The sequence below is a fragment of the Lampetra planeri genome, chromosome 14 (assembly GCF_965212315.1).
Source record: "Lampetra planeri chromosome 14, kcLamPlan1.2.h2, whole genome shotgun sequence".
Lineage (NCBI taxonomy): Eukaryota > Metazoa > Chordata > Hyperoartia > Petromyzontiformes > Petromyzontidae > Lampetra > Lampetra planeri.
In genome coordinates, this window is record NC_136120.1 from 836,225 (window position 1) to 858,076 (window position 21,852).

The 21,852-nt window shown below is 41.4% G+C and overlaps 5 non-coding genes across 5 annotated transcripts; all 5 read left to right on the forward strand.

Moving 5' to 3' along the window:
- Nucleotides 1-248: 248 nt before the first annotated feature.
- TRNAE-CUC (transfer RNA glutamic acid (anticodon CUC)) lies at nucleotides 249-320 on the forward strand. Its single transcript has one exon. It is a non-coding gene; the product is annotated as a tRNA-Glu (tRNA).
- Nucleotides 321-1,530: 1,210 nt separating this feature from the next.
- On the forward strand, nucleotides 1,531-1,602 carry TRNAE-CUC (transfer RNA glutamic acid (anticodon CUC)). The gene has a single exon. It is a non-coding gene; the product is annotated as a tRNA-Glu (tRNA).
- A 1,534-nt stretch (nucleotides 1,603-3,136) lies between these two features.
- On the forward strand, nucleotides 3,137-3,208 carry TRNAE-CUC (transfer RNA glutamic acid (anticodon CUC)). The gene has a single exon. It is a non-coding gene; the product is annotated as a tRNA-Glu (tRNA).
- Nucleotides 3,209-15,399: 12,191 nt separating this feature from the next.
- TRNAE-CUC (transfer RNA glutamic acid (anticodon CUC)) lies at nucleotides 15,400-15,471 on the forward strand. Its single transcript has one exon. It is a non-coding gene; the product is annotated as a tRNA-Glu (tRNA).
- A 1,150-nt stretch (nucleotides 15,472-16,621) lies between these two features.
- On the forward strand, nucleotides 16,622-16,693 carry TRNAE-CUC (transfer RNA glutamic acid (anticodon CUC)). Its single transcript has one exon. It is a non-coding gene; the product is annotated as a tRNA-Glu (tRNA).
- The last annotated feature ends 5,159 nt before the right edge of the window (nucleotides 16,694-21,852 follow it).

Sequence of the window (21,852 nt, forward strand, 5' to 3'; positions counted from 1 at the left end):
ACCTAACCAGTTGCCACACCATGGAAATTGGTGATTGTGCCTCCACGTGTCCGGCTGTCCCGCATTATCACTGGGCTTGAACTTCTACTGCTGACCGAAGGTTTTCCCAGGCAGTCGCCATCTCTTACGGTATCACGATTCCACAGTCAATCCCGTGAACAGATTCCATTGCTCCATCAACTCTCGAGCGAGCTCCCGATGTTGGAGGTGCCAGGACAGCAGGACATGTGGAGACACCTTAACCAGCTTCCCTGGTGGTCTAGTGGTTAGGATTCGGCGCTCTCACCGCCGCGGCCCGGGTTCGATTCCCGGTCAGGGAACACTTTTTTATAAACAATAAAAAAAGTTATTTTCTTCTTTACGGAAAAGTTTAACTGCTTTAAAAAAGACACCAAGAGCCTCATTCCGTGACCGGGAACTGAACCCAGACCGCAGCACTGAGAGCTTCGAATTTTAATCACCAGACCACCAGGGAAGTTGTTAGATGTACCTCCACGTGTCCTGCTGTCCCGCATCATCACCAGGCTTGATCTTCGATTGCTGACTGAAGTGTTCCCCAGGCAGTCGCCATCTTTTATGGTCTAACGATTCCACGTAAATCTCGTGAACAGATTCCAATGCACCATCAACTCTCGAGCCAGCTCCCCGATGTTGGAGGTGCCAGGATAGCAGGACACGTGGAGGCACCTCCAACAGCTTCATTGGTAGTCTAGTGGTTAGGATTTGCCATTTCACCGCAGCGGCCTGGGTAAGAATCCCTGTCAAAGAACACTTTTTACGTAAATAAAAAAGTTAACTATTTTTTTACTTAAAACTTTCGTGACTGCAGGAATTCATATTCTTGGTCCGTTAGGTAAAGTCACGTAAATAAAAAAACAAAAAATAATAAAAAAATGCAATTAAAAATAATAAAAATAAATTAAAGATAAAAATGCATTGAAAATTATGAAAGACAATAACCAAGAAAAAAAGTTAAATAAAATTATAAATTCGATGATTTTTTGCTTTTATTATTTTCAATTAATTTTGAATTTTGTCTTCGTATTTTTTATTGTATGGTTTTTTGCTTTTATGATTTTCCATTCATTTTTTTATTTTTGTTACTTAAAAACAATATTAGTATTTTGTTTACTTTTTTTTCTCTTCATGTGACTTTACCGAATTAATCAATATCATAAATACTTTTAATTCAGGCATTCGTGGAACTGCTTTGAAAATGAAACCAAAATACTATTTCCCTCACGGGGATTCGATCCCGAGCGGGGGCGGAGGGAGCGCCAAAACCTAACCAGTTGCCACACCATGGAAATTGGTGATTGTGCCTCCACGTGTCCGACTGTCCCGCATTATCACTGGGCTTGAACTTCTACTGCTGACCGAAGGTTTTCCCAGGCAGTCGCCATCTCTTACGGTATCACGATTCCACAGTCAATCCCGTGAACAGATTCCATTGCTCCATCAACTCTCGAGCGAGCTCCCGATGTTGGAGGTGCCAGGACAGCAGGACATGTGGAGACACCTCAACCAGATTCCCTGGTGGTCTAGTGGTTAGGATTCGGCGCTCTCACCGCTGTGGCCTGGGTACGATTCCCGGTCAGGGAACACTTTTAATAAATAATAAAAAAAGTTATTTTCTTTTAGATTTGAAGCTTTGTTGACTGCAAGGAATCATATTCTTAGGTTTTTTCGGTAAAGTCACGTAGGTAAAACATCAAAATTAATGAAAATAAAATAAAATAAAAACAAAAATCACGACGTTTCGGAGGCAACACAAGTCTCAGTCATCAGGTGGGACCGTCTGGCTGTGTAATCTGGCTGTGACGGTCACACCTGATGACGGAGACTTGTGTTGCCTCCGAAACGTCGTGATTTTTGTTTTTATTTTATTTTATTTTCATTAATTTTGATGTTTTACCTACGTGACTTTACCGAAAAAACCTAAGAATATAGTTATTTTCTTCTTTACGGAAAAGTTTAAATGCTTTAAAAAGACACCAAGAGCCTCATTCCGTGACCGGGAACTGAACCCAGACCGCAGCACTGAGAGCTTCGAATTTTAATCACCAGACCACCAGGGAAGTTGTTAGATGTACCTCCACGTGTCCTGCTGTCCCGCATCATCACCAGGCTTGATCTTCGATTGCTGACTGAAGTGTTCCCCAGGCAGTCGCCATCTCTTATGGTCTAACGATTCCACGTAAATCTCGTGAACAGATTCCAATGCACCATCAACTCTCGAGCCAGCTCCCCGATGTTGGAGGTGCCAGGATAGCAGGACACGTGGAGGCACCTCCAACAGCTTCATTGGTAGTCTAGTGGTTAGGATTTGCCATTTCACCGCAGCGGCCTGGGTAAGAATCCCTGTCAAAGAACACTTTTTACGTAAATAAAAAAGTTAACTAATATTTTACTTAAAACTTTCGTGACTGCAGGAATTCATATTCTTGGTCCGTTAGGTAAAGTCACGTAAATAAAAAACAAAAAATAATAAAAAAAAATGCAATTAAAAAGAATAAAAATAAATTAAAGATAAAAATGCATTGAAAATTATGAAAGAAAATAACCAAGAAAAAAAAGTTAAATAAAATTATAAATTCGATGGTTTTTTGCTTTTATTATTTTCAATTAATTTTGAATTTTGTCTTCGTATTTTTTTTATTGTATGGTTTTTTGCTTTCATGATTTTCCATTCATTTTTTTATTTTTGTTACTTAAAAACAATATTAGTATTTTGTTTACTTTTTATTCTATTCATGTGACTTTACCGAATTAATCAATATCATAAATACTTTTAATTCAGGCATTCGTGGAACTGCTTTGAAAATGAAACCAAAATACTATTTCCCTTACGGGGATTCGATCCCGAGCGGGGCGGAGGGAGCGCCAAAACCTAACCAGTTACCACACCAGAGAAATTGATGATTGTGCCTCCACGTGTCCTGTTTTCCCGCATTATCACTGGGCTTGAACTTCTACTGCTGACCGAAGATTTTCCCAGGCAGTCGCCATCTCTTACGGTATCACGATTCCACAGTCAATCCCGTGAACAGATTACATTGCTCCATCAACTCTCGAGCGAGCTCCCGATGTTGGAGGTGCCAGGACAGCAGGACATGTGGAGACACCTTAACCAGCTTCCCTGGTGGTCTAGTGGTTAGGATTCGGCGCTCTCACCGCCGCAGCCCGGGTTCGATTCCCGGTCAGGGAACACTTTTTATAAATAACAAAAAAAGTTATTTTCTTCTTTACGGAAAAGTTGAAATACTTTTAAAAAGACACCAAAAGCCTCATTCCGTGACCGGGAACTGAACCCAGACCGCAGCACTGAGAGCTTCGAATTTTAATCACCAGACCACCAGGGAAGTTGTTAGATGTACCTCCACGTGTCCTGCTGTCCCGCATCATCACCAGGCTTGATCTTCGATTGCTGACTGAAGTGTTCCCCACGCAGTCGCCATCACTCATGGTCTCACGATTCCACGTAAATCTCGTGAACAGATTCCAATGCACCATCAACTTTCGAGCGTGCTCCCGGTGTTGGAGGTGCCAGGATTGCAAGACACGTGGAGGCACCTCCAACAGCTTCACTGGTAGTCTAGTGGTTAGGATTTGCCATTTCACCGCAGCAGCCTGGGTGAGAATCCCTGTAAAAGAACACTTTTTACGTAAATAAAAAGTTAACTATTTTTTTACTTAAACCTTTCGTGACTGCAGGAATTCATATTCTTGGTTCGTTAGGTAAAGTCACGTAAATAGAAAACAAAAAATAATAAAAAATGCAATTAAAAAGAATAAAGATAACATGAAGATAAAACTGCATTGAAAATTATGAAAGAAAATAACCAACAATAAAAAGAGTTAAATAAAATAAAAAATTCGACGGTTTTTTTGCTTTTATCGTTTTCAATTGATTTTTAATTTTGTCTTCGTATTTTTTTATTGTATGTTTTTTTGCTTTCATGATTTTCCATTCATTTTTGAATTTTTGTTACTTTTTATTTCTACTTACGTGACTTTACCGAATTAATCAATAATATAAATACTTTTAATTCAGGCATTCGTGGAACTGCTTTGAAAATGAAACCAAAATACTATTTCCCTTACGGGGATTCGATCCCGAGCGGGGGCGGAGGGAGCGCCAAAACCTAACCAGTTGCCACACCATGGAAATTGGTGATTGTGGCTCCACGTGTCCGGCTGTCCCGCATTATCACTGGGCTTGAACTTCTACTGAAGACCGAAGGTTTTCCCAGGCAGTCGCCATCTCTTACGGTATCACGATTCCACAGTCAATCCCGTGAACAGATTCCATTGCTCCATCAACTCTCGAGCGAGCTCCCGGTGTTGGAGGTGCCAGGACAGCAGGACATGTGGAGACACCTCAACCAGCTTCACTGGTGTTCTAGTGGTTAGGATTCGGCACTCTCATCGCCGCGGCCATGGTTCCATTCCGGGTCAGGGAACATTTTTTTTTATAAATAATGAAAAAAGTTATTTTCTTCTTTACGGAAAAGTGTAACTGCTTTAAAAAACACACCAAGAGCCCCATTCCGTGACCGGGAACTGAACTCAGACCACAGCATTGAGAGCTTCGAATGTTAATCACCAAACCACCAGGGAAGTTGTTAGATTTCGATTTAAAGCTTTCATGACTGCAGGGATTCATCTTCTTGATTCTTTCGGTATAGTCACTTAGAATGGAAATAATAAAATAATAAAAATAAAACATAATAAAATAATTCTCACGACGTTTCGGCCACAACGCAAGCAGCCGTCCTCAGATGAAGAGCAGGTCTGTCAGAAAGATAGCGTCTGAATGAACACCACCAGGCTTGGCAGCGTATTTTTAAGCTGGTTTGGAGGGGGAAGAGCGCCTTGAAAAAGGAATTTGCATATCACGAGGAATTTAGCATATTTATAGGAAATGCAGGTATGCGATTAGTACTACTTATGCCCGTGCATTATGCAGGATGAGCAGCATCAAAGGGAGGGGATATGGGAAATGCAGGTTTGTGATTAGTACAACTTATTCCCGTGCATTATGCAGGATTAGCAGCATCAAAGGGAGGGGATAGGGGTAGCATTAATAAAGGGAAGGAGTGTTAATAATATGTAGCTGTAGTAACTAAAACCACCACGTAAACAACTAAAGTATAAACGACATAGTATCATCAGCATACTAACTATACTCTACAATAAGCTGAGTTACTAACAGTAAGTAATACATTACAATTCTACGTCGTAAAACATATAATATGCTTCCATCTAAACTTTATTCATTTACATCACACGAGTCTACACTGTACTTTATACTGCCATCGACAAACTCAACATTAAATTATATACTGTATCGTCATAAACCACCCTAAACCTTATGCATTGCAATATTACACCATGTATTATTCTACCCACCCTAAGGTATATCACACTGCTGTATATTCACTATACAATTACGATACTATATATTACTTTGTACATTGTATTAAGCATATAAATTTGATACTATTTGTTATTATACACTGTACCATTGACCGTCGTGTGAAAGATACTAAGAGGAAGCAATGAAATATGTCAATGGGAGAGTAGTGCAGGGAAAACTTGCAGCAGAGCAAATAATCAATTTCCTGCAAAGAATACAATGCCAGTGAGTGGAAAACCGTCTGAAAGTCACCGTAAACGTGAACACAATCAGTTAAGATCCGAAATGGTTTATTACGTCCTTCCAATGATCGCTAAGCCAGAATCCATCTTCTCGGTTGAAATTGTCTCTGTGTTTGTATATGTGGATCGCCTCATGAACGAATCTCTCATGGTAGCCAGATGGCTTGCAGAGAAACTCTGTCTTTTTCCAGTGAAAGGCCGTAGGATGTCCGAATTAAAAGGAGACCTGATGGTTCAATGAGTCACACTGTCTACAGGAAAGCCACCCATACGAATGTTTACCTAAAACCGGATTCCCACCACCATCCATCCCAGAAGAATTCCCTCATCAAGACTCTATACCATAGAGCCCAATGCATCTCCGACCAGGAACACATTGCCAGTGAACTCAAACACGTACCCCAAGCTCTTAAGGCTAATGGCTACTCCTACTACACAATCCGCAAAGCCATCACTCCAACCATCAAGAAGGATCCTGTTGAGGAGCCTTTCAAGACCATCACCTTAACCTACATTGCTGGGGTCACAAAAAAGATCTCCAAAATCCTGATAAAACACAAGATCCAGGTCCGATTCAACACAGTACATAAAATCCGTGATCTGGTCCTGTCTGTAAAAGATGTGGTTCCAGACATACAGTACCCTGGCGTCTACAAACTAAGTTGCCTCTGTGGTAGCAGTTACATTGGAGAAACCAAACGACATGTCTCGGACCTCATCCGTGAACATAAAGCAGACTTGAAACACGGTAGGACAAACACCTCAGCCGTGGCAGATCACTGTTACAATTCAGTGGGCTCACATGATATTGACTTCTCCAAGACAGAGGTTCTCTGCAAGCCATCTGGCTACCATGAGAGATTCGTTCACGAGGCGATCCACATATACAAGCACAGAGACAATTTCAACCGAGAAGATGGATTCTGGCTTAGCAATCATTGTGTAATGCGGGCGTAAACGACCTTACGGAAGTGACGTCATGGGGGGAGGAGTTACGTCACGTGGGGGAGAGGGTAACGGTCTATAAGGGGGATAACCGGAAGCAGTCGGGAGTGATCGGGGACTAGGAGAAGTGAGAGGCCACGCAGGGCGAAGGGTGAGAGAGTGTGGCGAGGTCGCCACACACCCAAGCCAGGAGGATCGGCACCGTCGGCCAACGGTGACCGGCCCGGGGGCAGGAGGAGCAGCGAGGAGGCTGCAGAAAGCAGCGGGTCTGCAAGGGAGGAGTCGGCAGCAGGGGTCTGCACGGCGCGACAGCAGCCTGGGGCTGCAGAGTGTGGGCTACGGGAGCGACAGCAGCCTGGGGCTGCGGGGTGGAGAGTATATAGGGGAGTACCGTGAGGGAAAGAGATCAAACCCAAATAAAGGACACAGGACAGAGAGAAGCGTCCGAGTCTTTTATTACAATTGGAAGGACGTAATAAACCATTTCGGATCTTAACTGATTGTGTTCACGTTTACGGTGACTTTCAGACCGCTTTCCACTCACTGGCATTGTATTCTTTGCAGGAAATGGATTCTTTGCTGTGCTGCAAGTTCCCCACACTACTCTCCCATTGACATATTTTGTTGCTTCCTCTTAGTATCTTTCACACGAAGGTCAATGGTACAGTCTATAATAACAAATAGTATAAAATTGATATGCTTAATACAATGTACAAAGTAATATATAGTATCGTAATTGTATAGTGAATATACAGCAGTGTGATATACATTAGGGTGGGTAGAATAATACATGGTGTAATATTACAATGTATAAGGTTTAGGGTGGTTTATAGCAATACAGTATTTAATTTAGTGTTGGGTTTGCCTATGGCAGTATATAGTATGGTGAAAACTCGTGTGATGTAAATGAATAAAGTTTAGATGGAAGCATATTATATTTTTTACGACATAGAATTGTAATGTATTATTTACTGTTAGTAACTCAGCCTATTGTAGAGTATATTTAGTATACTGATGATACTACGTAGTTTATACTTTAGTTGTTTACGTGGTGGTTTTAGTTACTGCAGCTACATACTATTAACCCTCCTTCCTTTTATTAATGCTACCCCTATCCCCTCCCTTTGATGCTGCTAATCCTGCATAATGCACGGGAATAAGTTGTACTAATCACAAACCTGCATTTCCCATATCCCCTCGCTTTGATGTTGCTAATCCTGCATAATGCACGGGCATAAGTAGTACTAATCACATACCTGCATTTCCCATATCCCCTCATTTTGATGCTGCTAATCCTGCATAATGCACGGGCATAAGTAGCACTAATCACATACCTGCATTTCCCATGAATATGCTAAATTCCTCTTGATATGCAAATTCCTTTGTCAAGGCGCTCTTCCCCCTCCAACCCAGCTTAAATATACGCTGCCAAGCCTGGTGGTGTTCATTCAGACTCTGTCTGTCTGACAGACCTGTTCTTCACCTGAGGATGGTTGCTTGCGTTGTGGCCGAAACGTCGTGAGAATTATTTTATCATGTTTTATTTTTATTATTTTAATATTTCCATTCTACGTGACTTTACCGAAAGAACCAAGAAGTTGTACTGCTGTACCGCATCATCACCAGGCTTGATCTTCGATTGCTGACTGAAGTGTTCCCCAGGCAGTCGCCATCACTTATGGTCTCACGATTCCACGTAAATCTCGTGAACAGATTCCAATGCACCATCAACTTTCGAGCGAGCTCCCGGTGTTGGAGGTGCCAGGATAGCAGGACACGTGGAGGCACCTCCAACAGCTTCATTGGTAGTCTAGTGGTTAGGATTTCCCATTTCACCGCAGCGGCCTTGGTAAGAATCCCTGTCAAAGAACACTTTTTACGTAAATAAAAACGTTAACTATTTTTTTACTTAAAACTTTCGTGACTGCAGGAATTCATATTCTTGGTTCGTTAGGTAAAGTCACGTAAATAAAAAAACAAAAATAATAAAAAATGCAATTAAAAAGAATAAAAATAAAATAAAGATAAAAATGCATTGAAAATTATGAAAGAAAAAAACCAACAATAAAAAGAGTTAAATACAATTAAAAATGCGAAGGTCTTTTGTTTTAATTATTTTCAATTGATTTTAAATTTTGTCTTCGTATTTTTTTATTGTTTGGTGTTTTGCTTTTATGATTTTCCATTCATTTTTTTATTTTTGTTACTTAAAAAAAAACATTAGTATTTTGTTTACTTTTTATTTCTATTTACGTGACTTTACCGAATTAATCAATACTATGAATATTTTTAATTCAGGCATTCGTGGAACTGCTTTGAAAATGAAACCAAAATACTATTTCCCTTACGGGGATTCGATCCCGCGCGGGGGCGGAGGGAGCGCCAAAACCTAACCAGTTGCCACACCAGCGAAATTGGTGATTGTGCCTCCACGTGTCCTGTTTTCCCGCATTATCACCAGGCTTGAACTTCTACTGCTGACCGAAGGTTTTCCCAGGCAGTCGCCATCTCTTACGGTATCACGATTCCACAGTCAATCCCGTGAACAGATTCCATTGCTCCATCAACTCTCAAGCGAGCTCTCGGTGTTGGAGGTGCCAGGACAGCAGGACATGTGGAGACACCTCAACCAGCTTACCTGGTGTTCTAGTGGTTAGGATTCGGCGCTCTCACCGCCGCGGCCCGGGTTCGATTCCCGGTCAGGGAACACTTTTTCATAAACAATAAAAAAAGTTATTTTCTTCTTTACGGAAAAGTTTAACTCCTTTAAAAAAGACACCAAGAGCCTCATTCCGTGACCGGGAACTGAACCCAGACCGCAGCACTGAGAGCTTCGAATTTTAATCACCAGACCACCAGGGAAGTTGTTAGATGTACCTCCACGTGTCCTGCTGTCCCGCATCATCACCAGGCTTGATCTTCGATTGCTGACTGAAGTGTTCCCCAGGCAGTCGCCATCTCTTATGGTCTCACGATTCCACGTAAATCTCTTGAACAGATTCCATTGCACCATCAACTCTCGAGCGAGCTCCCGGTGTTGGAGGTGCCAGGATTGCAAGACACGTGGAGGCACCTCCAACAGCTTCACTGGTAGTCTAGTGGTTAGGATTTAGCATTTCACCGCAGCAGCCTGGGTGAGAATCCCTGTAAAAGAACACTTTTTACGTAAATAAAAAAGTTAACTATTTTTTTACTTAAAACTTTCGTGACTGCAGGAATTCATATTCTTGGTTCGTCAGGTGAAGTCACGTAAATAGAAAGAAATAATAATAAAAAATGCAATTAAAAAGAATAACGATAAAATAAAGATAAAAATGCATTGAAAATTATGAAAGAAAATAACCAACAATAAAAAGAGTTAAATAAAATAAAAAATAAAAATTTGCTTTTATCGTTTTCAATTGATTTTTATTTTGTCTTCGTATTTTTTTTATTGCATGGTTTTTTGCTTTTATGATTTTCCATTCATTTTTTAGTTTTGTTACTTTGAAAAAATATTGTCCTTTGTATTTTGTTTGCTTTTTATTTCTATTTACGTGACTTTACCGAATAAATCAATAATATAAATACTTTCAATTCAGGCATTCGTGGAACTGCTTTTAAAATGAAACCAAAATACTATTTCCCTTACGGGGATTCGATCCCGAGCGGGGGCAGAGGGAGCGCCAAAACCTAACCAGTTGCCACACCAGGGAAATTGGTGATTGCGCCTCCACGTGTCCTGCTGTCCCGCATTATCACCAGGCTTGAACTTCTACTGCTGACCGAAGGTTTTCCCAGGCAGTCGCCATCTCTTACGGTATCACGATTCCACAGTCAATCCCGTGAACAGATTCCATTGCTCCATCAACTCTCGAGCGAGCTCCAGGTGTTGGAGGTGCCAGGACAGCAGGACATGTGGAGACACCTCAACCAGCTTCCCTGGTGGTCTAGTGGTTAGGATTCGGCACTCTCACCGCCGCGGCCATGGTTCCATTCCGGGTCAGAGAACATTTTTTTTTTTAATAAATAATGAAAAAAGTTATTTTCTTCTTTACGGAAAAGTGTAACTGCTTTAAAAGAGACACCAAGAGCCTCATTCCGTGACCGGGAACTGAACTCAGACCGCAGCATTGAGAGCTTCGAATTTTAATCACCAAACCACCAGGGAAGTTGTTAGATTTCGATTTAAAGCTTTCATGACTGCAGGGATTCATCTTCTTGATTCTTTCGGTAAAGTCACGTAGAATGGAAATAATAAAATAATAAAAATAAAACATAATAAAATAATTCTCACGACGTTTCGGCCACAACGCAAGCAGCCGTCCTCAGATGAAGAGCAGGTCTGTCAGAAAGACAGCGTCTGAATGAACACCACCAGGCTTGGCAGCGTATTTTTAAGCTGGTTTGGAGGGGGAAGAGCGCCTTGACAAAGGAATTTGCATATCACGAGGAATTTAGCATATTTATAGGAAATGCAGGTATGTGATTAGTACTACTTATGCCCGTGCATTATGCAGGATGAGCATCATCAAAGGGAGGGGATATGGGAAATGCAGGTTTGTGATTAGTACAACTTATTCCCGTGCATTATGCAGGATTAGCAGCATCAAAGGGAGGGGATAGGGGTAGCATTAATAAAGGGAAGGAGTGTTAATAGTATGTAGCTGTAGTAACTAAAACCACCACGTAAACAACTAAAGTATAAACGACATAGTATCATCAGCATACTAACTATACTCTACAATAAGCTGAGTTACTAACAGTAAGTAATACATTACAATTCTACGTCGTAAAACATATAATATGCTTCCATCTAAACTTTATTCCCTTACATCACACGAGTCTACACTGTACTATATACTGCCATAGACAAACCCAACATTAAATTATATACTGTATCGCCATGAACCACCCTAAACATTATGCATTGTAATATTTCACCATGTATTATTCTACCCACCCTAAGGTATATCACACTGCTGTATATTCACTATACAATTACGATACTATATATTACTTTGCACATTGTATTAAGCATATAAATTTGATACTATTTGTTATTATACACTGTACCATTGACCGTCGTGTGAAAGATACTAAGAGGAAGCAATGAAATATGTCAATGGGAGAGTAGTGCAGGGGAAACTTGCAGCAGAGCAAATAATCCATTTCCTGCAAAGAATACAATGCCAGTGAGTGGAAAACCGTCTGAAAGTCACCGTAAACGTGAACACAATCAGTTAAGATCCGAAATGGTTTATTACATCCTTCCAATGATTGCTAAGCCAGAATCCATCTTCTCGGTTGAAATTGTCTCTGTGTTTGTATATGTGGATCGCCTCATGAACGAATCTCTCATGGTAGCCAGATGGCTTGCAGAGAAACTCTGTCTTTTTCCAGTGAAAGGCCTCTGTCTTTTTCCAGTGAAAGGCCGTAGGATGTCCGAATTAAAAGGAGACCTGATGGTTCAATGAGTCACACTGTCTACAGGAAAGCCACCCATACGAATGTTTACCTAAAACCGGATTCCCACCACCATCCATCCCAGAAGAATTCCCTCATCAAGTCTCTATACCATAGAGCCCAATGCATCTCCGACGAGGAACACATTGCCAGTGAACTCAAACACGTACCCCAAGCTCTTAAGGCTAATGGCTACTCCTACTACACAATCCGCAAAGCCATCACTCCAACCATCAAGAAGGATCCTGTTGAGGAGCCTTTCAAGACCATCACCTTAACCTACATTGCTGGGGTCACAAAAAAGATCTCCAAAATCCTGATAAAACACAAGATCCAGGTCCGATTCAACACAGTACATAAAATCCGTGATCTGGTCCCGTCTGTAAAAGATGTGGTTCCAGACATACAGTACCCTGGCGTCTACAAACTAAGTTGCCTCTGTGGTAGCAGTTACATTGGTGAAACCAAACGACATGTCTCGGACCTCATCCGTGAACATAAAGCAGACTTGAAACACGGTAGGACAAACACCTCAGCCGTGGCAGATCTCTGTTACAATTCAGTGGGCTCACATGATATTGACTTCTCCAAGACAGAGGTTCTCTGCAAGCCATCTGGCTACCATGAGAGATTCGTTCACGAGGCGATCCACATATACAAGCACAGAAACAATTTCAACCGAGAAGATGGATTCTGGCTTAGCAATCATTGTGTAATGCGGGCGTAAACGACCTTCCGGAAGTGACGTCATGGGGGGAGGAGTTACGTCACGTGGGGGAGAGGGTAACGGTCTATAAGGGGGATAACCGGAAGCAGTCGGGAGTGATCGGGGACTATGAGAAGTGAGAGGCCACGCAGGGCGAAGGGTGAGAGAGAGTGGTGAGGTCGCCACACACCCAAGCCAGGAGGATCGGCACCGTCGGCCAACGGTGACCGGCCCGGGGGCAGGAGGAGCAGCGAGGAGGCTGCAGAGAGCAGCGGGTCTGCAAGGGAGGAGTCGGCAGTAGGGGTCTGCACGGCGCGACAGCAGCCTGGGGCTGCAGAGTGTGGGCTACGGGAGCGACAGCAGCCTGGGGCTGCGGGGTGGAGAGTATATAGGGGAGTACCGTGAGGGAAAGAGATCAAACCCAAATAAAGGACACAGGACAGAGAGAAGCGTCCGAGTATTTTATTACAATTGGAAGGACGTAATAAACCATTTCGGATCTTAACTGATTGTGTTCACGTTTACGGTGACTTTCAGACCGCTTTCCACTCACTGGCATTGTATTCTTTGCAGGGAATGGATTCTTTGCTGTGCTGCAAGTTCCCCACACTACTCTCCCATTGACATATTTTGTTGCTTCCTCTTAGTATCTTTCACACGACGGTCAATGGTACAGTCTATAATAACAAATAGTATAAAATTGATATGCTTAATACAATGTACAAAGTAATATATAGTATCGTAATTGTATAGTGAATATACAGCAGTGTGATATACATTAGGGTGGGTAGAATAATACATGGTGTAATATTACAATGTATAAAGTTTAGGGTGGTTTATAGCAATACAGTATATAATTTAATGTTGGGTTTGCCTATGGCAGTATATAGTATGGTGAAAACTCGTGTGATGTAAATGAATAAAGTTTAGATGGAAGCATATTATATTTTTTACGACATAGAATTGTAATGTATTATTTACTGTTAGTAACTCAGCTTATTGTAGAGTATATTTAGTATACTGATGATACTACGTAGTTTATACTTTAGTTGTTTACGTGGTGGTTTTAGTTACTGCAGCTACATACTATTAACACTCCTTCCCTTTATTAATGCTACCCCTATCCCCTCCCTTTGATGCTGCTAATCCTGCATAATGCACGGGCATAAGTAGTACTAATCACATACCTGCATTTCCCATATCCCCTCCCTTTGATGTTGCTAATCCTGCATAATGCACGGGCATAAGTAGTACTAATCACATACCTGCATTTCCCATATCCCCTCCCTTTGATGCTGCTAATCCTGCATAATGCACGGGCATAAGTAGCACTAATCACATACCTGCATTTCCCATGAATATGCTACATTTCTCTTGATATGCAAATTCCTTTTTCAAGGTGCTCTTCCCCCTCCAACCCAGCTTAAATATATGCTGCCAAGCATGGTGGTGTTCATTCAGACGCTGTCTGTCTGACAGACCTGTTCTTCACCTGAGGATGGTTGCTTGCGTTGTGGCCGAAACGTCGTGAGAATTATTTTATTATGTTTTATTTTTATTATTTTAATATTTCCATTCTACGTGACTTTACCGAAAGAACCAATAAGTTGTACTGCTGTCCCGCATCATCACCAGGCTTGATCTTCGATTGCTGACTGAAGTGTTCCCCAGGCAGTGGCCATCACTTATGGTCTCACGATTCCACGTAAATCTCGTGAACAGATTCCAATGCACTATCAACTTTCGAGCGAGCTCCCGGTGTTGGAGGTGCCAGGATAGCAGGACACGTGGAGGCACCTCCAACAGCTTCATTGGTAGTCTAGTGGTTAGGATTTCCCATTTCACCGCAGCGGCCTGGGTAAAAATCCCTGTCAAAGAACACTTTTTACGTAAATAAAAACGTTAACTATTTTTTTACTTAAAACTTTCGTGACTGCAGGAATTCATATTCTTGGTTCGTTAGGTAAAGTCACGTAAATAAAAAACAAAAATAATAAAAAATGCAATTAAAAAGAATAAAAGTAAAATAAAGATAAAAATGCATTGAAAATTATGAAAGAAAAAAACCCACAATAAAAAGAGTTAAATAAAATTAAAAATGCGAATGTTTTTTGTTTTAATTATTTTCAATTGATTTTAAATTTTGTCTTCGTATTTTTTTATTGTTTGGTTTTTTGCTTTTATGATTTTCCATTCATTTTTTTATTTTTGGTACTTAAAAAAAACATTAGTATTTTGTTTACTTTTTATTTCTATTTACGTGACTTTACCGAATTAATCAATACTATGAATATTTTTAATTCAGGCATTCGTGGAACTGCTTTGAAAATGAAACCAAAATACTATTTCCCTTACGGGGATTCGATCCCGAGCGGGGGCGGAGGGAGCGCCAAAACCTAACCAGTTGCCACACCAGCGAAAGTGGTGATTGTGCCGCCACGTGTCCTGTTTTCCCGCATTATCACCAGGCTTGAACTTCTACTGCTGACCGAAGGTTTTCCCAGGCAGTCGCCATCTCTTACGGTATCACGATTCCACAGTCAATCCCGTGAACAGATTCCATTGCTCCATCAACACTCAAGCGAGCTCTCGGTGTTGGAGGTGCCAGGACAGCAGGACATGTGGAGACACCTCAACCAGCTTCCCTGGTGGTCTAGTGGTTAGGCTTCGGCGCTCTCACCGCCGCGGCCCGGGTTCGATTCCCGGTCAGGGAACACTTTTTCATAAACAATAAAAAAGTTATTTTCTTCTTTACGGAAAAGTTTAACTCCTTTAAAAAAGACACCAAGAGCCTCATTCCGTGACCGGGAACTGAACCCAGACCGCAGCACTGAGAGCTTCGAATTTTAATCACCAGACCACCAGGGAAGTTGTTAGATGTACCTCCACGTGTCCTGCTGTCCCGCATCATCACCATGCTTGATCTTCGATTGCTGACTGAAGTGTTCCCCAGGCAGTCGCCATCTCTTATGGTCTCACGATTCCACGTAAATCTCGTGAACAGATTCCAATGCACCATCAACTCTCGAGCGAGCTCCCGGTGTTGGAGGTGCCAGGATAGCAGGACACGTGGAGGCACCTCCAACAGCTTCACTGGTAGTCTAGTGGTTAGGATTTGCCATTTCACCTCAGCGGCCTGGGTAAGAATCCCTGTCAAAGAACACTTTTTACGTAAATAAAAAAAGTTAACTATTTTTTTACTTAAAACTTTCGTGACTGCAGGAATTCACATTCTTGGTTCGTTAGGTAAAGTCATGTACATAAAAAAAACAAAAAATAATAAAAATGCAATTAAAAAGAATAAAAATAAAATAAAGATAAAAATGCATTGAAAATTATGAAAGAAAAAACCCAATAATAAAAAGAGTTAAATAAAATTAAAAATGCGAAGGTTTTTTGCTTTAATGATTTTCCATTCATTTTTTATTTTTGTTACTTAAAAAAAAACATTAGTATTTTGTTTACTTTTTATTTCTATTTACGTGACTTTACCGAATTAATCAATACTATGAATATTTTTAATTCAGGCATTCGTGGAACTGCTTTGAAAATGAAACCAAAATACTATTTCCCTTACGGGGATTCGATCCCGAGCTGGGGCGGAGGGAGCGCCAAAACCTAACCAGTTGCCACACCAGCGAAATTGGTGATTGTGCCGCCACGTGTCCTGTTTTCCCGCATTATCACCAGGCTTGAACTTCTACTGCTGACCGAAGGTTTTCCCAGGCAGTCGCCATCTCTTACGGTATCACGATTCCACAGTCAATCCCGTGAACAGATTCCATTGCTCCATCAACACTCAAGCGAGCTCTCGGTGTTGGAGGTGCCAGGACAGCAGGACATGTGGAGACACCTCAACCAGCTTCCCTGGTGGTCTAGTGGTTAGGATTCGGCGCTCTCACCGCCGCGGCCCGGGTTCGATTCCCGGTCAGGGAACACATTTTCGTAAACAATAAAAAAAGTTATTTTCTTCTTTACGGAAAAGTTTAACTCCTTTAAAAAAGACACCAAGAGCCTCATTCCGTGACCTGGAACTGAACCCAGACCGCAGCACTGAGAGCTTCGAATTTTAATCACCAGACCACCAGGGAAGTTGTTAGATGTACCTCCACGTGTCCTGCTGTCCCGCATCATCACCAGGCTTGATCTTCGATTGCTGACTGAAGTATTCCCCAGGCAGTCGCCATCTCTTATGGTCTCACGATTCCACGTAAATCTCGTGAACAGATTTCAATGCACCATCAACTCTCGAGCGAGCTCCCGGTGTTGGAGGTGCCAGGATTGCAAGACACGTGGAGGCACCTCCAACAGCTTCACTGGTAGTCTAGTGGTTAGGATTTGCCATTTCACCGCAGCAGCCTGCGTGAGAATCCCTGTAAAAGAACACTTTTTACGTAAATAAAAAAGTTAACTATTTTTTTACTTAAAACTTTCGTGACTGCAGGAATTCATATTCTTGGTTCGTTAGGTAAAGTCACGTAAATTGAAAACAAAAAATAAAAAAAAATGCTATTAAAAAGAATAAAGATAAAATGAAGATAAAAATGCATTGAAAATTATGAAAGAAAATAACCAACAATAAAAAGAGTTAAATAGAATAAAAAATTCGAAGGTTTTTTGCTTTAATCGTTTTCAATTGATTTTTAATTTTGTCTTCGTATTTTTTTATTGTATGTTTTTTTGCTTTTATGATTTTCCATTCATTTTTTAGTTTTGTTACTTTGAAAAAATATTGTCCTTTGTATTTTGTTTGCTTTTTATTTCTATTTACGTGACTTTACCGAATAAATCAATAATATAAATACTTTCAATTCAGGCATTCGTGGAACTGCTTTTAAAATGAAACCAAAATACTATTTCCCTTACGGGGATTCGATCCCGAGCGGGGGCAGAGGGAGCGCCAAAACCTAACCAGTTGCCACACCAGGGAAATTGGTGATTGCGCCTCCACGTGTCCTGCTGTCCCGCATTATCACCAGGCTTGAACTTCTACTGCTGACCGAAGGTTTTCCCAGGCAGTCGCCATCTCTTACGGTATCACGATTCCACAGTCAATCCCGTGAACAGATTCCATTGCTCCATCAACTCTCGAGCGAGCTACCGGTGTTGGAGGTGCCAGGACAGCAGGACATGTGGAGACACCTCAACCAGCTTCCCTGGTGGTCTAGTGGTTAGGATTCGGCACTCTCACCGCCGCGGCCATGGTTCCATTCCGGGTCAGGGAACATTTTTTTTTTATAAATAATGAAAAAAGTTATTTTCTTCTTTACGGAAAAGTGTAACTGCTTTAAAAGAGACACCAAGAGCCTCATTCCGTGACCGGGAACTGAACTCAGACCGCAGCATTGAGAGCTTCGAATTTTAATCACCAAACCACCAGGGAAGTTGTTAGATTTCGATTTAAAGCTTTCATGACTGCAGGGATTCATCTTCTTGATTCTTTCGGTAAAGTCACGTAGAATGGAAATAATAAAAGAATAAAAATAAAACATAATAAAATAATTCTCACGACGTTTCGGCCACAACGCAATTAGCCGTCCTCAGATGAAGAGCAGGTCTGTCAGAAAGACAACGTCTGAATGAACACCACCAGGCTTGGCAGGGTATTTTTAAGCTGGTTTGGAGGGGGAAGAGCGCCTTGACAAAGGAATTTGCATATCACGAGGAATTTAGCATATTTATAGGAAATGCAGGTATGTGATTAGTACTACTTATGCCCGTACATTATGCAGGATGAGCAGCATCAAAGGGAGGGGATATGGGAAATGCAGGTTTGTGATTAGTACAACTTATTCCCGTGCATTATGCAGGATTAGCAGCATCAAAGGGAGGGGATAGGGGTAGCATTAATAAAGGGAAGGAGTGTTAATAGTATGTAGCTGTAGTAACTAAAACCACCACGTAAACAACTAAAGTATAAACGACATAGTATCATCAGCATACTAACTATACTCTACAATAAGCTGAGTTACTAACAGTAAGTAATACATTACAATTCTACGTCGTAAAAAATATAATATGCTTCCATCTAAACTTTATTCTTTTACATCACACGAGTTTTCACCATACTATATACTGCCATAGGCAAACCCAACATTAAATTATATACTGTATTGCTATTAACCACCCTAAACTTTATACATTGTAATATTACACCATGCATTATTCTACCCACCCTAATGTATATTACACTGCTGTATATTCACTATACAATTACGATACTATATATTACTTTGTACATTGTATTAAGCATATCAATTTTATACTATTTGTTATTATAGACTGTACCATTGACCGTCGTGTGAAAGATACTAAGAGGAAGCAACAAAATATGTCAATGGGAGAGTAGTGTGGGGAACTTGCAGCAGAGAAAAGAATCCATTCCCTGCAAAGAATACAATGCCAGTGAGTGGAAAGCGGTCTGAAAGTCACCGTAAACGTGAACACAATCAGTTAAGATCCGAAATGGTTTATTACGTCTTTCCAATGATTGCTAAGCCAGAATCCATCTTCTCGGTTGAAATTGTCTCTGTGTTTGTATATGTGGATCGCCTCATGAACGAATCTCTCATGGTAGCCAGATGGCTTGCAGAGAAACTCTGTCTTTTTCCAGTGAAAGGCCTCTGTCTTTTTCCAGTGAAAGGCCGTAGGATGTCCTAATTAAAAGGAGACCTGATGGTTCAATGAGTCACACTGTCTACAGGAAAGCCACCCATACGAATGTTTATCTAAAACCGGATTCCCACCACCATCCATCCCAGAAGAATTCCCTCATCAAGACTCTATACCATAGAGCCCAATGCATCTCCGACCAGGAACACATTGCCAGTGAACTCAAACACGTACCCCAAGCTCTTAAGGCTAATGGCTACTCCTACTACACAATCCGCAAAGCCATCACTCCAACCATCAAGAAGGATCCTGTTGAGGAGCCTTTCAAGACCATCACCTTAACCTACATTGCTGGGGTCACAAAAAAGATCTCCAAAATCCTGATAAAACACAAGATCCAGGTCCGATTCAACACAGTACATAAAATCCGTGATCTGGTCCCGTCTGTAAAAGATGTGGTTCCAGACATACAGTACCCTGGCGTCTACAAACTAAGTTGCCTCTGTGGTAGCAGTTACATTGGAGAAACCAAACGACATGTCTCGGACCGCATCCGTGAACATAAAGCAGACTTGAAACACGGTAGGACAAACACCTCAGCCGTGGCAGATCACTGTTACAATTCAGTGGGCTCACATGATATTGACTTCTCCAAGACAGAGGTTATCTGCAATCCATCTGGCTACCATGAGAGATTCGTTCACGAGGCGATCCACATATACAAGCACAGAGACAATTTCAACCGAGAAGATGGATTCTGGCTTAGCAATCATTGGAAAGACGTAATAAACCATTTCGGATCTTAACTGATTGTGTTCACGTTTACGGTGACTTTCAGACGGTTTTCCACTCACTGGCATTGTATTCTTTGCAAGAAATTGATTATTTGCTCTGCTGCAAGTTTCCCCTGCACTACTCTCCCATTGACATATTTCGATGCTTCCTCTTAGTATCTTTCACTCTTATGGTCTCACAATTCCACGTAAATCTCGTGAACCGATTCCAATGCACCATCAACTCTCCCGGTGTTGGAGGTGCCAGGACAGCAGGACATGTGGCGACATCTCAACCAGCTTTCCTGGTGGTCTAGTGGTTAGGATTCGGCGCTCTCCGCGGCCCGGGTTTGATTCCCGGTCAGGGAACATTTTTAAAATATATAATTAAAAAAGTTATTTTCTTTTTCGATTTAAAGCTTTCGTGACTGCAGAGATTCATCTTCTTGTTTCTTTCGGTAAAGTCACGTAGAAGGGAAATAATAAAATAATACAAATAAAACACAATAAAATTATTCTCACGACGTTTTGGCTACAACGCAAGCAGCCGTCCTCAGGTGAAGTCCAAGTCTGTCGGGGAGACAGCGTCTGATTGAAACACCACCACGCTTGGAGCGTATATTTAAGCTGGGTTGGAAGGGGAAGAGCGCCTTGACAAAATAATTTGCATATCAAGAGGAATTTAGCATATTTATGGGAAATGCAGATATGTGATTAGTACTACTTTGAGGTGGGCGGGGGGTTTCCAATACATATTATGCCCGTGCATTATGCAGGATTAGCAGCATCAAAGGGAGGGGATAGGGGTAGCATTAATAAAGGGAAGGAATGTTAATAGTATGTAGCTGCAGTAACTAAACAACCACGTAAAAAACTAAAGTATAAACTACATAGTATCATCAGTATACTAAATATACTCTCCAATAAGCTTAGCTACTAACAGTAAGTAATATATTACAATTCTACGTCGCAAAAAATAAAATATGCTTCCAGCTAAACTTTTTTCCTTACATCACACGGGTCTACCCCGTACTATATGCTGCCATAGACAAACCCAACATTAAATTATATACTGTATTACTATAAACCACCCTTTCCCTTAGAATAATACATAGTGTAATATTACACTATGTATTATTCTATCCGCCCTACTGTATATCACACTGCTGTATATTCACTATACAATTACAAACTCTATATTACCTTTTACATTGTGTAGGACTCGTAATCTCGTTGTCTTTCTCGTCTCGTTTATTCACGTGTAGAGTTCACACCTCCTCATCATCGCTCCGTGTCTCTCCATTCTCTCCGATGCACTACTCGCCATTAACAGCACTCCATGTCTTCCCGTTTCTACCGTACACTGTATTCTCTCTATCTACTACTACCGTGCACTGCGTTCTCTCTATCCACTGCTACCGTACACTGCGTTCTCTCTATCCACTGCTACCGTACACTGTGTTCTCTCTATCCACTGCTAACCGTACACTGTGTTCTCTCTATCCACTCTACCGTACACTGTGTTCTCTCTATCCTTATCGTACCTAACCCTGCTCACTGCTGCTCCGTCTCTCTCCTGGGCACCAACCGCTCCAGCTCCAATCCAAACCAAGACTCCCGTCTCTCCATTACGCTGTGCCCTATATCCTGCACCAATCAGTCCCAATCAATTATCTCATCCCTCGCTTTGCTACTCGCCCCCAGGCCCCC